The following is a 13,201-nucleotide window of genomic DNA, read 5'->3' as shown; positions in this document are numbered from 1 at the left end:
TCTATGATTCTTTTACTGTTCTGCTTGTTTTTATATTTGGGGTTTCTTTAGATTCAATTGTTGATAGACATGTATTTGTTGCAATTTTATTGTTTATATATTTGGTCTTCTTCTTCTTCTTCTTCAAGAAGACCCTTTAACATTTCATATAGTACTGGTTTGGTAGTGATGAACTCCTTTAGCTCTTTCTTGTCTGGGAAGCTCTTTGCCTGTCTTTCCATTCTAAACAATAGCTTAGCTGGATAGAATAATTCTGCCTGGTTGTAGGTCCTCGCCTTTCATGACTTTGAATACTTCTTCCCAACCCCTTCTTGCCTGCAAAGTTTCTTTTGAGAAATCAGCTGACAGTCTTAATGGGAACTCCTTTGTAGGTAATTATCTGCTTTCCTCTTGCTGCATTTAAGATTTTCCCTTCATCTTTAACCTTTGGCATTTTAGTTATGATGTGTCTTGGTGTTGACCTGTTTGAGTTCATCTTGTTTGGGACTGTCTGTGTTTCCTGGACTTGCATGTCTATTTTCTTCACCAAATTAGGGAAGTTTTTTGTTTTATTATTTTCCCAAATAAGTTTCCAATTTCTTGTTTTCTCTCTTCTGATACAAATGTTTTAATTTTTGAAGTTGTCCTAGAGGCTTCTTACACTAATTTCAACTTTTTCAATTCTTTTTTCTTCTTGCTGTACTGATTGGATGTTGTTTTCTTCCTTATGCTCTAAATCATTGATTTGATTCTTGGCTTCATCCACTCTGCTGCTGGTTCCCTACAAATTCTTCTTTATTTCAATTACTGTCTCCTTTACTTCTGATTAGACCATTTATGTTATTAAAGTGCCACTGAGTTCCCTGAGCATCTCTATAACAAGGTTTTGAATTCTGCATCTAGTACCTTGCTTGTCTCCATTTTGTTTAGTTCTTTTGCTGGAGTTTTGTCCTGTTCTTTCATCTGGGCCATGTTTCTTTGTCTCCTCATTTTTACACCCCCCCGAATTTGTTTCTATGTATTAAGTAGAGCTACTATGTCTCCTAATGTAGTAGGTATCCTGTAGAGTGTAGTGGCACAGCCTCCTGTATTAATCACACTGGGTATTTGAGGTATGCCCTCTGTGTGACCTTTGTACACCTTTCTGTTTTAGTTGATCCTTGATTGCTATTGGCATGTCCAAGGTTAGCCACCACTTGTGTTCTGTCCATGGTCACACAGCATAAGCTACAAAATGATCTGCAGATAGTGGCTACTTGTGCTTGGCTTGGAGGTACACATGCAAGGCCAAGCTGTGAACCAAGGCCAGCTGCTCCTAGTCATGTGCCTCAGGCAACTTAGCAATTGGTACAGGGCTCACTGAGGCCAGATCTGCTTTTTTTGAAAGAATTTAGGAAAATATGAAGCATGGGCAGCGACAAATCATTTGTGTAGAAGAGACACAGGAAACAGCTTGGGAAGGCCTAATAGTTAGGTAGGGCAGCATCTCAGGGAGTCAGTAGGGTGGGGCAAACAGTGTTAGCCAGGTTGATGGAGTCCCAGATATTGTACCTGCCTACCAGCTCTGTGACTCTGTGCAGGAGGATCAGAAAAGAAATAGGGGCCTCAACCAATACTTCTGTCTGGGAGAAAGCTGTCCCACAGCTCTTTCCCTGATGCCAGACGATTTAGTTCCCCCTCCTATGTCTCTGATGCCTTTCAATCTTCTGTGCCCACAGTGCAACTCAGAGGGAGTGGATCTGTGACGCATACACTGGCCTGCAGTGCCCGCAGCATTATAGATGGAAAATCAAGACAAATTCACATGGACTACCAAGTCCTGTGGAGGAAAAAGAATAGCATGGCCCCTCCCTCAAGTGGGGAGCACCTCAGAATGGCCTGGCCACCCTCTCAAGGGGAGAGCGCACTCCGACCCTTGCCTAGACAGGCTTTTATTGTGTTTTTTTTTTTGCACAGGAGTTCAGGTACAACTTATTAATCATTGTCAGGCAGTAAACAGTAGATAGCATACAAAGAACTAATAGGGCTTCTTCTAAGTCAGAGTCTATCAGCTAAAAGGCTACAAAACTTTGGGAAAACAAACTCATTTTCTGCCCAGGCCTTTATCATTTGACTAAGAGCATTCTTAGCAAAGCAGGCTTCACAGGATTTTACATATCCTTTCTCAGGCCTGATAACCTGGGGAGCCCACCATTCCCAGCACAGGGCTACACCACCCTCAATCATTGTTTTCAAGCTTAACTGAGGCAGAGGAGACAGCCAAGGAATTCTTGGAGACTTCTCACAAACCGACTGAGGACTCAGGCTTTGTCAAAGCCAAGAAATGAGGGTCCATCACCCCCTTTCTCCATAGCCCCCCAAGTCCTTCCCTGGGGCCTCCACATCATTATGCCTGTCTTCGGTGGTTCCCCCCTTCAGGAATCTGACCTGTCATTGGCTAACTGACCAAGCATTGGAGACCAGTTATGGAAAAAGGAGCAGAAGCGTCACTCCTGCTAGGAAGATAAGCTTTGTTTGAAGGTTACTCACTCAGCCTTAGCCATGGGATGTTATAGCTCCTGAAACCAGGCAGAGTGGTTCCCAACAGGTCTGAATAAGTCTGTGCATGGGTCCTTGAAGAGGAACTGCCAGGGAGTCCAGTAGTTTCTGCCTTCCACAGCCTTAATCCCCACTGGTTTTTACAGCCAAAGGTTATGGCAACTTCTCTTTCTTGCCCTAAAATCCTGTCCTGAGGGGCCTGGTGTGGGGTTGGGATCCTTTGCACCTGAGATATCTCTCCAGATACACATGGGTATGGGACTAGGCTATTCTGTATCTCCATCATTCCTACCAGTCTTGATGTAGCTTCTTTTTTAATTCCATTGTTGCAGAACTTCCATTCAGTTCAATTTGTGATCATTCTAATGATGGTTGTTCTGTAGTTTAGTGGTGATTTTGATGTGGTTGTGCAAGGAGGACAACTGTGTTTACCTATGCCTCCATCCTGACTGGGAGTCAGAAGGGTCATTTAAAAAATAAGCTGCTAGGACTTCTGGCCAAGATGGAGGCATAGGGGGATATACTGTGCCTCCTCGCACAACCAAAAGAAGGACAACAATGAAAAAACAACAACAAAAAAAACCACCCCAGAACTGACAGAAAATTGAACTGTATGGAAGTCCAACAACAAAGGAGTTAAAGACGACACATTAATCCAGGCCAGTAAGAGGGGTGGAGTCAGGCAGCCAGGGTGGTGAGTACTCACAGCAAGGCCCAGGCTAGCAGACCAGGGCTCACAAAGTGGAGGCTAGTGGATCTAGTGAGGCAGAAGATTGTGGAAGAGGGCACACAAGGTTGCAGCTGGCCAGCAAGGCAGTGGCTAGCAGACTGAGCAGTCCCACATTCGTGTGCAGACTACCAGTCACAAAATGAAGGAAGAAATGAAGGCTACTCAGAGTGAAAGAAAGCAAAATGTACAGTGGACCAACAGTGACGGGAAGGGAACTGGTACTCAAATCAACAATTGGAATGAAAGGAAGAAATAAACATCCATCTGGAACAGAATGAAGAAACAAGAATCCAAAAAAATAAGGAGAGGCTTAGGAACTTATGGGACAACTTTGAGTGCTCAAATATCCAAATCATAGGGATGCCAGAAGGAGAAGAACCAGAGCAAGAAATTGAAAACTTATTTTTTAGAGGCGGAGAACTGGGGAAGTTACAAGGAATAAGAAACATAACTGGTAGGCACAAAATAGACAGGGGTAGGTTAAGGATAGTACAGGGAATGTAGAAGCCAAATAATTTACATGTAGGACCCATGGACATGAACAAAGTTGGGAGGCAGGTATGCGATTGGGAGGGGAGGTGCAGGAAAAAGGACAGGAAAAAATGGGACAACTTTAATCACATAATCAATAAAATATAGTTAAAATTAGTAAAAGAAATAAAAGATAAGCCTGTGACTTGCTGGTATTGACCACCTAAATTGGAAGGAATGTATATGTATATATCCCAAGTTATAGTCTGAAACTGGAGTTCTCCAAGCTGAAAAATGAAAGTATTAGCTACACCAAAGAAATACATTATTATTGAAGACAATATTATAAGGTCAGGTCTCTGGTTGGCTCAGAGAGGGGTTATAAACTTTTTATTACCACTGGCCTTTAGATTTCATGTTCCTGGGTCCAAAAGCCAGATTTCAAAAAGATCCAAAACGGATAGTGGAAAAATTAACAGATAGAAACCTCATTTAAAATAAAGTTGGGAGGCCAGAAGGGGGAGCTCTCATCCTCTACACCAATCACGAAGCCCAACAGGAAGGACTCTTTGTTTATAATAATATTAATTACTTCTTTTCTATAAGAGAGTTTCCTCTCCTTTGTTTCTTGGGACTTGAATGTGACAGAGTGAATGCTCCAAATTGCAATTCTTTGTTTTTTTAAATATATTTTATTGATTATGCCATTACAGTCTCATTTCCCCCCTTCATTCCCCTCCACCCTGCACACCCCTCCCTTCTATTCCCCCCTTTAGTTCATGTCCATTTGTTACAAGTTCTTTAGCTTCTACATTTCCCATACTACTTTTGCCCTCCCCTGTCCATTTTCTACCTACCATCTATGCTAATTATTCTCTGTACCTTCTTCCCCCTCCTCCCACTCCCCTGTTGCCATCCCTCCATGTGATCTCCATTTCTATGGTTCTGCTCCTGATCTAGCTGTCCTCTTAGTTTGCTTTTGTTTTAGGTGTGGTTGTTAACAACTGTGAGTTTGCTGTCCTCTCACTGTTCATATTTTTCAACTCCTTTTTCTTAGATAAGTCTCTCTTTAACATTTTATTAAATAAGGCCTTGGTGATGATGAACTGCTTGAACTTGACCTTATCTGAGAAGCACTTTACCTGCACTTCCATTCTAAATGATAGCTTTGCTGGATAAGCAATCTTGGATGTAGGTCTTTGAATTTCATGACTTGTAGTACTTCTTTCCAGCCTCTTTTTGCTTGTAAGGTCTCTTGAGAAATCAGCTGACAGTCTGATGGGAACTCCTTTGTAGGTGACTGTCCTCTTATCTCTTGCTACTTCTAGGATTCTCTCTTTCATTTTAATCTTGGGTAATGCAATTCTGATGTGCCTTGGTGTGTTCCTCCCTGGGTAAAACTTCTTTGGGACTCTCTGAGCTTCCTGGACTTCCTGGAAGTCTATTTCCTTTGTTAGTTAGATTGGGGAAGTTCTCCTTTATTATTTGTTCAAATAAGTTTTCTATTTCTGGCTTCTTCTCTTCCCCTCTGGTACCCCTATAATTCAAATGTTGGAACGTTTAAAGATGTTCTGGAGGTTCCTAAGCCTCTCCTAACTTTTTTTGAATTCTTGTTTCTTTATTCTTTTCTGATTGGTTGTTTCTTTCTTCCTCCTGGTCCACTCCATTGATTTGAGTCCCAGTTTTTTTCCCATCAGTATTGGTTTCCTGTGCATTTTCCTTCATTTCACTTAGTGTAGCCTTCATTTTTTCATCTAATTTGTGACTAAAGTCAACCAATTCTGTGAGCATCCTGATACCAGTGTTTTGAACTGTGCATCTGATAGGTTGGCTATCTCTTTGTTGCTTAGCAGTATTGGCCCTGGGGCTTTGAGCTGGTCTTCTACTTGAGCCTTGTTTTGGTCTGTTCATGCCTGCTGTGTATGAGGGGCAGAACCTTTGGTGTTCACTGGGGTGGGGCAACCCACATTACTGGGTTGTGATACTGTAGGTGGGGGCAGGGTTAGAGAGGGAGCAATGGCACTTGTTCTGCTCTCTCTCGGATTTTGGTCTCCCTCTGCCACTTCCCACAAGCAAATTGGCCCTTCTTTTGCCTTTCGGTTTTTCCTAGTGCTGATGGTTCCCGGGTGTGGGGCCTTGTGTATGTTCTAGGACCCTGTGGGTCTCTCCAACGAACTCTCCTGTGAGGCTGAGAGCCTCTCCCAGCCCCTCAACCCCTGAAAGTTTTTCCAATCAGTGCTTTTAGGCTTTAATTCCTGTTGCTGGGGTCCTGCATTGCACAGTCTGTCTCACTGCTCCTTATTTTGCCTGGTTTATCTAGGCATGAATGTGTGACTGCAGTCAACCAGCTGCCTTGAACCCTCACTGGGTCTGCCTGTTGCCCCCCCACACCTGGGATCTGCCAGTCACTGCCTGCGTGCCTGGGCTGGTCCAGCAGCGCTTCTTTTTCCTGCCATGATCCCTCTCCACTGGCCACCAACTCTGCTCCTCTTACCGGTCTGGATGAATGGTTCGTTGTCGTCAGACTTTGGTACAGTTAAATTTTCTGTCTGTTTTGGTTGTGTTTTTGTTTCTAAATCTTTGTTGTCCTTAAATGTGGTTATGCGAGGAGATACAGTATTTCCATCTATGCCTCCATCTTGGCTGGAACTCTAATTCTTTGTTTTGAATAAACCCATTTTGCTGGAGAAATACCTGTTTATTTGTTTAAGGTCAACAGTGGCCTGTACTAGCACCTACCTGGTCTAGGGTTATTCAGCAGAGGTGTTGCATGCATGTGCTTGAAGCTTAGCAAGTTGTTTCCTTAAGATTCTTACATCAGGGGCTCCCAGTGCTTACCACAGACTGTGTTCTAACACTGACTGTACAGAAAGAGGAGGCAGAGTAAATGCATCCCATATACATCTTAGCCTAAGCCCTTTGCCTGGTCTGCATTGTGAATAGGGGGACATGGAAAAAGAAAAATAAAGAAAAAGAGAAAAAAGATCCTTATATGAAAAGGCAAACACCTTTTTTGCTAAAGTCCTCTTCCATGCAGAAATGAGAATGAAAGTTGGTGAGACAGAGAGCCTCAATGGCTGCACCCCACCTTATTGGCAGAGGTTCAGATTCTCAAAATGTCCTTATATTGAGCAGAAATACAATTACTATAAATCAGGCCTGCACTTTGAAGACCATGAAGAAAGAACTTTCTCTTCCCAATGTCAACTCTTTAGCTTCCGTTCTAAAGGAGAAAATTCCCTATTCCCTTGCAACGTATACATGTATATTGGGTTGGCCAAAAAGTTTTAGTTTTTTCTGTATGATGGCTGTAGTAGTGCTTAATTGTATTTAACTTTGTTCAAAACAAATTTGTTAAATTGTATTGTGACAACTGTTATATCAGAGTGCATTTTTAAAAACTTATCAAAATTGGTGAATTTTTGTATAGCCAGTTTAATATTGAAGATGGAAGAAATATGCAATATTTTTGGCATAGTATGCTTTATTATTTCAAGAAACGTAAAAATGCAACCAAAATGCAAAAAAAGATTTATACAATGTACGGAGAAGGTGCCATTACTGAGTGAATGTATCTAAAGTGATTTGCGAAGTTTCATGCTTGAGATTTCTTTCTGGATGATGCTCCACAGTTGGGTTGACCAGTTAAAGTTTATAGCGATCAAATTGAGACATTAATTGAGAAAAATCAATGTTATACCATTTGCCAATATGCCTTTTTTCTGTTTGACTTTTACTATTGAGGTATAACTGACACATAAGATCACATTACTTTCAGATGTATAATATAATGATTTGATATCTGCATATATTGCAAAATGATCACTACAAAAGTGTAGTTAACACCTGACACCATATAGAGTTACAATTTTTTTTCTTGTGATTAGAACTTTTAAAATCTCTTCTCTTGGAAACTTTCTTCCTTTCTTTTTATTCATTGATTGATAACAAATTATTTATTATTATTATTAACCTAGAGACAGGGGGAGGGAGAAAGGAAGAGAAATATCAAATGGTCACTTTGGATTGGAGAGATGGTATGGAAGGTGCATTGATGGTATTGAACAACTGGGGATAATTTTCAGATGTAAGATGATTCAGAGTTGGCTATGCTTTCTGGTGAGAAACAGAAAATACAGACCTGGAGGAAGAATAAGGGGTTAGCACTAAACTTGTAAAGTTTAAAGGGTCTTCGGCCTGGATGTAGACTGTAATAGCTAATCTATAAAGAAAGGATTATAAACTTTTTAAATTTGTGGGGTGTCTTGGATGATCAGGCTGTGCCATGTCTTCCTGGGGTTAATATCATCGAATCTTTACATTTTGTGAGGCAGAAATTGCTGCCCCCATAAAGAAAAAATGCTGATAAAAGTTTTAAGATATTATTTTATTATTGTTCAAGTACAGCTGTCTCCATTTTCACCCCACCATGGCCCCCACCCCACCCAATCCTGCCTCCTACCCTCAAATCTACCCCCTTTAGCTTTGTCCATGTGTCTTGTATACATGTGGGGGAAGCTGGGGTTTGGGTTGGAAGGTTGTTTGAAGATTCTTGACAGCCCTCCCCCTATTTTCCCCCGTTATCTCTCTCCCTGTTCCCCTGTGGTTACTATCAGTTTGTTCTTTATTTCAATGTCTCTGGTTATATTTTGCTTGCTTGTTTGTTTTGTTGGTTAGATTCCCCTTGCATGTGAGATCATATGGTATTTGTCTTTCACCATCTGGCTTATTTCACTTAGCATAATGCTCTCCAGTTCCATCTATGCTGTAGCAAAGGGTAGGAGTTTCTTCTTTCTTTCTGCTGCATAGTATTCCATTGTGTAAATTTACCATCAGTTTTTGATTCACTTATTTATTGGTGGGCATTTAGGTTGCTTCCAGCACTTGGCTATTGTAAATTGTGCTTCTATGAATACTGGGATGCATAGGTTCCTTTGAATTGGTGTTTCAGGATTCTTAGGGTATAATCCCAGCAGTGGAATTGCTGGCTCAGAAGGCACTTCCATTTTTAGTTTTCTGAGGAAATTCCATATTGTTTTCCACAATGGCTGCACCAGTCTGCATTCCCACCAACAGTGTATTAGGGTTCCCTTTTCTCCACAACCTCTCTAGCACTTGCTGTTTGTTCACTTGTATATGATGGCCATTCTGACCGGTGTGAAGTGGTATCTCATTGTGGTTTTAATTTGCATCTCTCTGTTGGTTAGTGATGCTGAGCATCCTATCATATGTCTCTGGGCTCTCAGTATGTCCTCCTTGGAAAAATGTCTGTTCAAGTCCTCTGCTCATTTTTTAATTGGGTTGTTTGTCTTCCTGGAGTGGAGTTGTGTGAGTTCTTTATATATTTTGGAGATCAAACCCTTGTCCAAGTTGGCAAGGGTTTGCCATCATTGGCAAATGTACCTTCCCACATGGTTTGTTCCCTTTTCATTTTACTTCTATTTTCTTTAGCCATCTAGAAGCTTTTTATTTTAATGAGGTCCCATTTGTTTATTGGAAGGCTGATAAAAGTTAAGTAAATTTCCCAGGGCCACCTAATTACTAAGTGAGAGGGTTGGGACTCCAACTCAGATGATTTCTCAGGGTGTGTGGTGAGCACATCAAGAACGTGTTCCCAAACCAGTGGTGTCAAGTATGAATCACTAAGTATCAGTGCATGAAGGTTTTTCAGCTGGTCTTTAGTTTGAGTGCAGATTTAGTGCTTAAAACATTTTTTTATCATTGTTCAATTACAGCTTGATGCATGGTGTTATGAATGAGATAACATACATTTACACAGACTACCGAGTCCTGTGGAGAAAATGGGCTGGCACCGCTACTCTCTCAAGAGGAGTGCACCCGACCCTTGCCTTGACATGTTTTCATTGGGTTTCAATTTGCACAGGAGTACAGGTTAAGTTCATTAATTACTGTCAGGCAGTAAGGATCAAACAATAGATAGCATACAAAGAAGGGCATACAAGGGCTTATTCTGAGTCAGGATCTGTTAGCTAAAGGGCTACAAAACTTTGGGAAACAAACTCATTTCCTGCTCAGACCTTTATCATTTAATTGAGAGCATTCTTAGCAAAGCAGTTTTCACAGGATTTTATTTATTCTTTCTTAGGCCTGATCACCTGGGAAATCTGCCCTTTCCAGCACAGAGCTGCACCACCCTCTGTCATTGTTTCAGGCTTAAGTCAGTCAGAGGAAGAAGTAAGGCAGCCAAGAGATTAGGAGACTTCTTGCAGACAGAATGAGGACTCAGGCTATGTCAAAGCTGAGGGGCAAGGGTCCATCACCCCCTTTTGCTATAGCCCCCAAGTCCTTCCCTGGGGCCTCCCCATGATCGTGCCTGTCTTAGGTTGTTTCCCTTTTAAGGAATCTTACCCATCATTGGCTAACCAATCAAGCATTGGGGGCCAGTTATGGATGAAGTCAAAGGAGCAGGAGCAGTGTTCCTGCCAGGGAGATAAGCTTTGTATCCTTAGTGGCTTATGGTCTGAAGGTTGCTCACTCAGCTTTAGCTATGGGGGTGTTACAGCTTTTGAAACCAGACAGGGCAGTTCCCAACAACAGCTGTTCCCATGTCTCCCCATTACTCTCCCCTGCCCTGCCAGATTTAGTTCCTATGAAATAATAAAGTGTACAGTTTTTTTGGAGGCTGGGCAGCATAGCAAGTCCCGGCTTCAAATCACATCTCTGCCTTTCACTTGTATGTTTGTGGGTAAATTCCTCCACCTTTACCTTTATTTTTTTTTAATTAAAAAAAATCCCCAACTGAGAACATTTTTTTTCATTGACAGAGAGAGAGAAGCGTTGATGTGAGAGAGAACTATCAACCCACTGCCTCCCATGTGTGCACTGACTGGGGATCAAACCTGCAACGCTTTGGTCTATGGGACAATGCTCCAACCAACTGAGTCATACAGGCCAGGGAAAACTTCTCTACCTTTCCAACGCTTAGTTTCTTCATCTCTAAAATGGTATTAGTAATACCAACCTTGTTTGTGTTGTTACAAGGACTAAATGAGGTCATGTTTGTAATGGGTATATTACATAAGTACAATGTATATAAAGAATATTTATTTATGAGGTGTGCCTAAATAGCAAGCATTCAACAAAAAGTAGCACTCAATCAAGCCTCTTTTTATTTGTATTTATTTATTTTAATTTATTGATTTGAGAGAGAGACAAAGGAAGAGAGAAAAACACTGATTTGTTGTTCTACTTATTTATGCATTCATTGGTTTCTTCTTGTACGTGCCCTGAACTGGGATCAAACCCAAAACTTTGGTGTATCAGGACAACACTCTAACCAAACAAGCCACCAGGCTAGGAGTCAAACCTCTTTTTAAGATGGAGAGTGGGTGTGATGGATTGTAATGTGTCATCTTGGCTAGGTTGAACTACTTTTCCCAAAAGTCCCCTCCTTGTATGTTTCCAGTTAGTATGGTCCACAGAGACATTCTTGTGGGTGATTGAGGGCAGAAGTGAAGCAACAGCCACTTTAGCTCACACACATTGTCATTTATTTTCTGGCTCCCCTTGCTGGTGTGAGGCAGCACCCAGGCCTGCAACTGCTCCATCTTCCCCTGGATCCTCCTAAAGCATCTCTGGCTTTCTGGGCCAGGTATGTGTGTTTATATTGATCAAAACTAACCCGGGTCCCATCCCATCAAGGTCAGAGGCAACAGGGACTGACATAGTTTCACTTCATTTTTGTGGGCTCCAGCTTATGTTTGCTCTCTCCCAATTTACATCCACTCTCTCTTTCCAACTGCCTGCTGCTGACTATATATATCTTCTAGTTAGGGTTGCCAGATTTAGCAACTAAAAAGAGGGAATCCTCAGTAAAATGTGAATTTCAGAAAAACAACAAATACTTTTCTAGTATATATTTATCTGAAATTCACATTTGACTAGGCATCTTGTTTTGTTTCTTTGCTAATTCAGGCAACCCTGAAAGTGTGGGAATAAGTGACTAGAGAAAGATAAGAGTGTTGGATAGTACCTAATTGAGGATGGTAACTGTGAGTTTACAATGACACCAGCTAATACTCAGCTGAGTACTTTTTTCCAGAAGTGCTCAGTTGTTCAGCTACAGGTAATATCAAGGCAGATAACTGGGTGCATCCAGACTTGGAACTTTATCAGGTGGACATTGATGGAACCATAAGAGTTTAGGGCAGTGATTTGTGAATTTCCATTTGCAATAGTATCACTTAGTTTGTTAGAATACAGATTGAAGGGTCCTACTCCTAGCTTTTGAATCAGTAGGTCTAGAGTGTGGCCCAATGATTTGCATTTCTAGTAAGTGTGACTAGCCCAGGCACCACACTTTGAGACCCAATGGAGTAGACCGATGGGAGACCTTGAGGTCCAAAGTAGGTAAGAGGAGGAAGTAAGGAAGAAGGAGGCTGATGAGGCACAGAGGATGTAAGAAAGGAAGTCCATATTCCTCACCTTTACAGTGTGTAAAAGACTGATGGTGCTCTCTGAAGGGTTGGTTGTTCTCCTTCCTTCTGTCTTTCCTTTCTTCTGTTCTAATTTTAGACTATGTATTGTTCATGTCCTTCCTCTAACACTGGTATGCACCTCCCTTCAAAAAATATTTTTTAGTCCAGCCCTGGCTTGTGTAGCTCAGAGGATTGAGTGCGGGCCTGCAAAGCAAAGGGTCACAGTTCGATTCCCAGTCAGGGCACATGCCTGGGTTGCAGGCCAGTTCCAAGCAGGGGGCACACGAGAGGCAACAGTACATTGATGTTTCTCTCCCTCTCTTCTTCCCTTCCCCTTTAAAGATAAATAAATAAAATCTTAAAAAATATATTTTATAATCCAGTAGTGAGAACAAAATATTTCATCATGACTCTTTTTACAACTTTTTTTTATTGTGAAACTCAGAAAATAATGCTGATCTTCATATTGGCAGTGTTTGAATTATAATGTCATAAATTATAAAGACTTCATACTTGGATTGTGAGAGGACTTCAGGTCAAGATGGCAGCATAGGTAAACACAGCTTGCATCCTCACACAACCACATCCAAAGTACAACTAAACTACAGAACAATCGTCACTCAGAACCATCAAAAATCAAGTTGAATGGAAGTCTGACAATTACAGAATTTTTTAAAAAATCCATCCAGACTGGTAGGAAGGGTGGAAACATGGAATAGGCTGGTCCTACACCCACATGTGGTGGATAAAAAGTTGGGGGGTATATCTCAGGAGAGAGGGGTCCCACCCCCACACTGGGCCCCCCAGCCCAGGATTCCAGTACCAGGAAGATAAGTCCCCATAACTTCCGGTTGCAAAACCCAGCAGGGACTGAGTCAGTGGAAGACACTTCTGGAGTCCCAAGCAGCTCCTCTTAAAGAACCCCCACACACTTATTTAAACTCCCTCCTCCTGAACTCTATCACAAGCAGCTTGAAAGGCACCAGTTGCATTCAGTGGGAACTGAAGTGTCTGGCATCAAGGTGAGAGCTTGGGGACAGCTTTC

The 13,201-nt window shown here is 41.7% G+C and overlaps 1 non-coding gene across 1 annotated transcript; it reads left to right on the top strand.

Moving 5' to 3' along the window:
* Positions 1 to 6,539: 6,539 nt before the first annotated feature.
* On the top strand, positions 6,540 to 6,671 carry LOC128628524 (small nucleolar RNA SNORA51). The gene has a single exon (XR_008392927.1). It is a non-coding gene; the product is annotated as a small nucleolar RNA SNORA51 (small nucleolar RNA).
* The last annotated feature ends 6,530 nt before the right edge of the window (positions 6,672 to 13,201 follow it).

The sequence above is a fragment of the Artibeus jamaicensis genome, unplaced genomic scaffold (assembly GCF_021234435.1).
Source record: "Artibeus jamaicensis isolate MK-2021 breed Jamaican fruit bat unplaced genomic scaffold, CSHL_Jam_final contig_793, whole genome shotgun sequence".
Taxonomy (NCBI): Eukaryota; Metazoa; Chordata; class Mammalia; order Chiroptera; family Phyllostomidae; genus Artibeus; species Artibeus jamaicensis.
The sequence above is the reverse complement of the archived record's forward strand: the minus strand, read 5'-3'. Positions and strand labels throughout refer to the sequence as shown.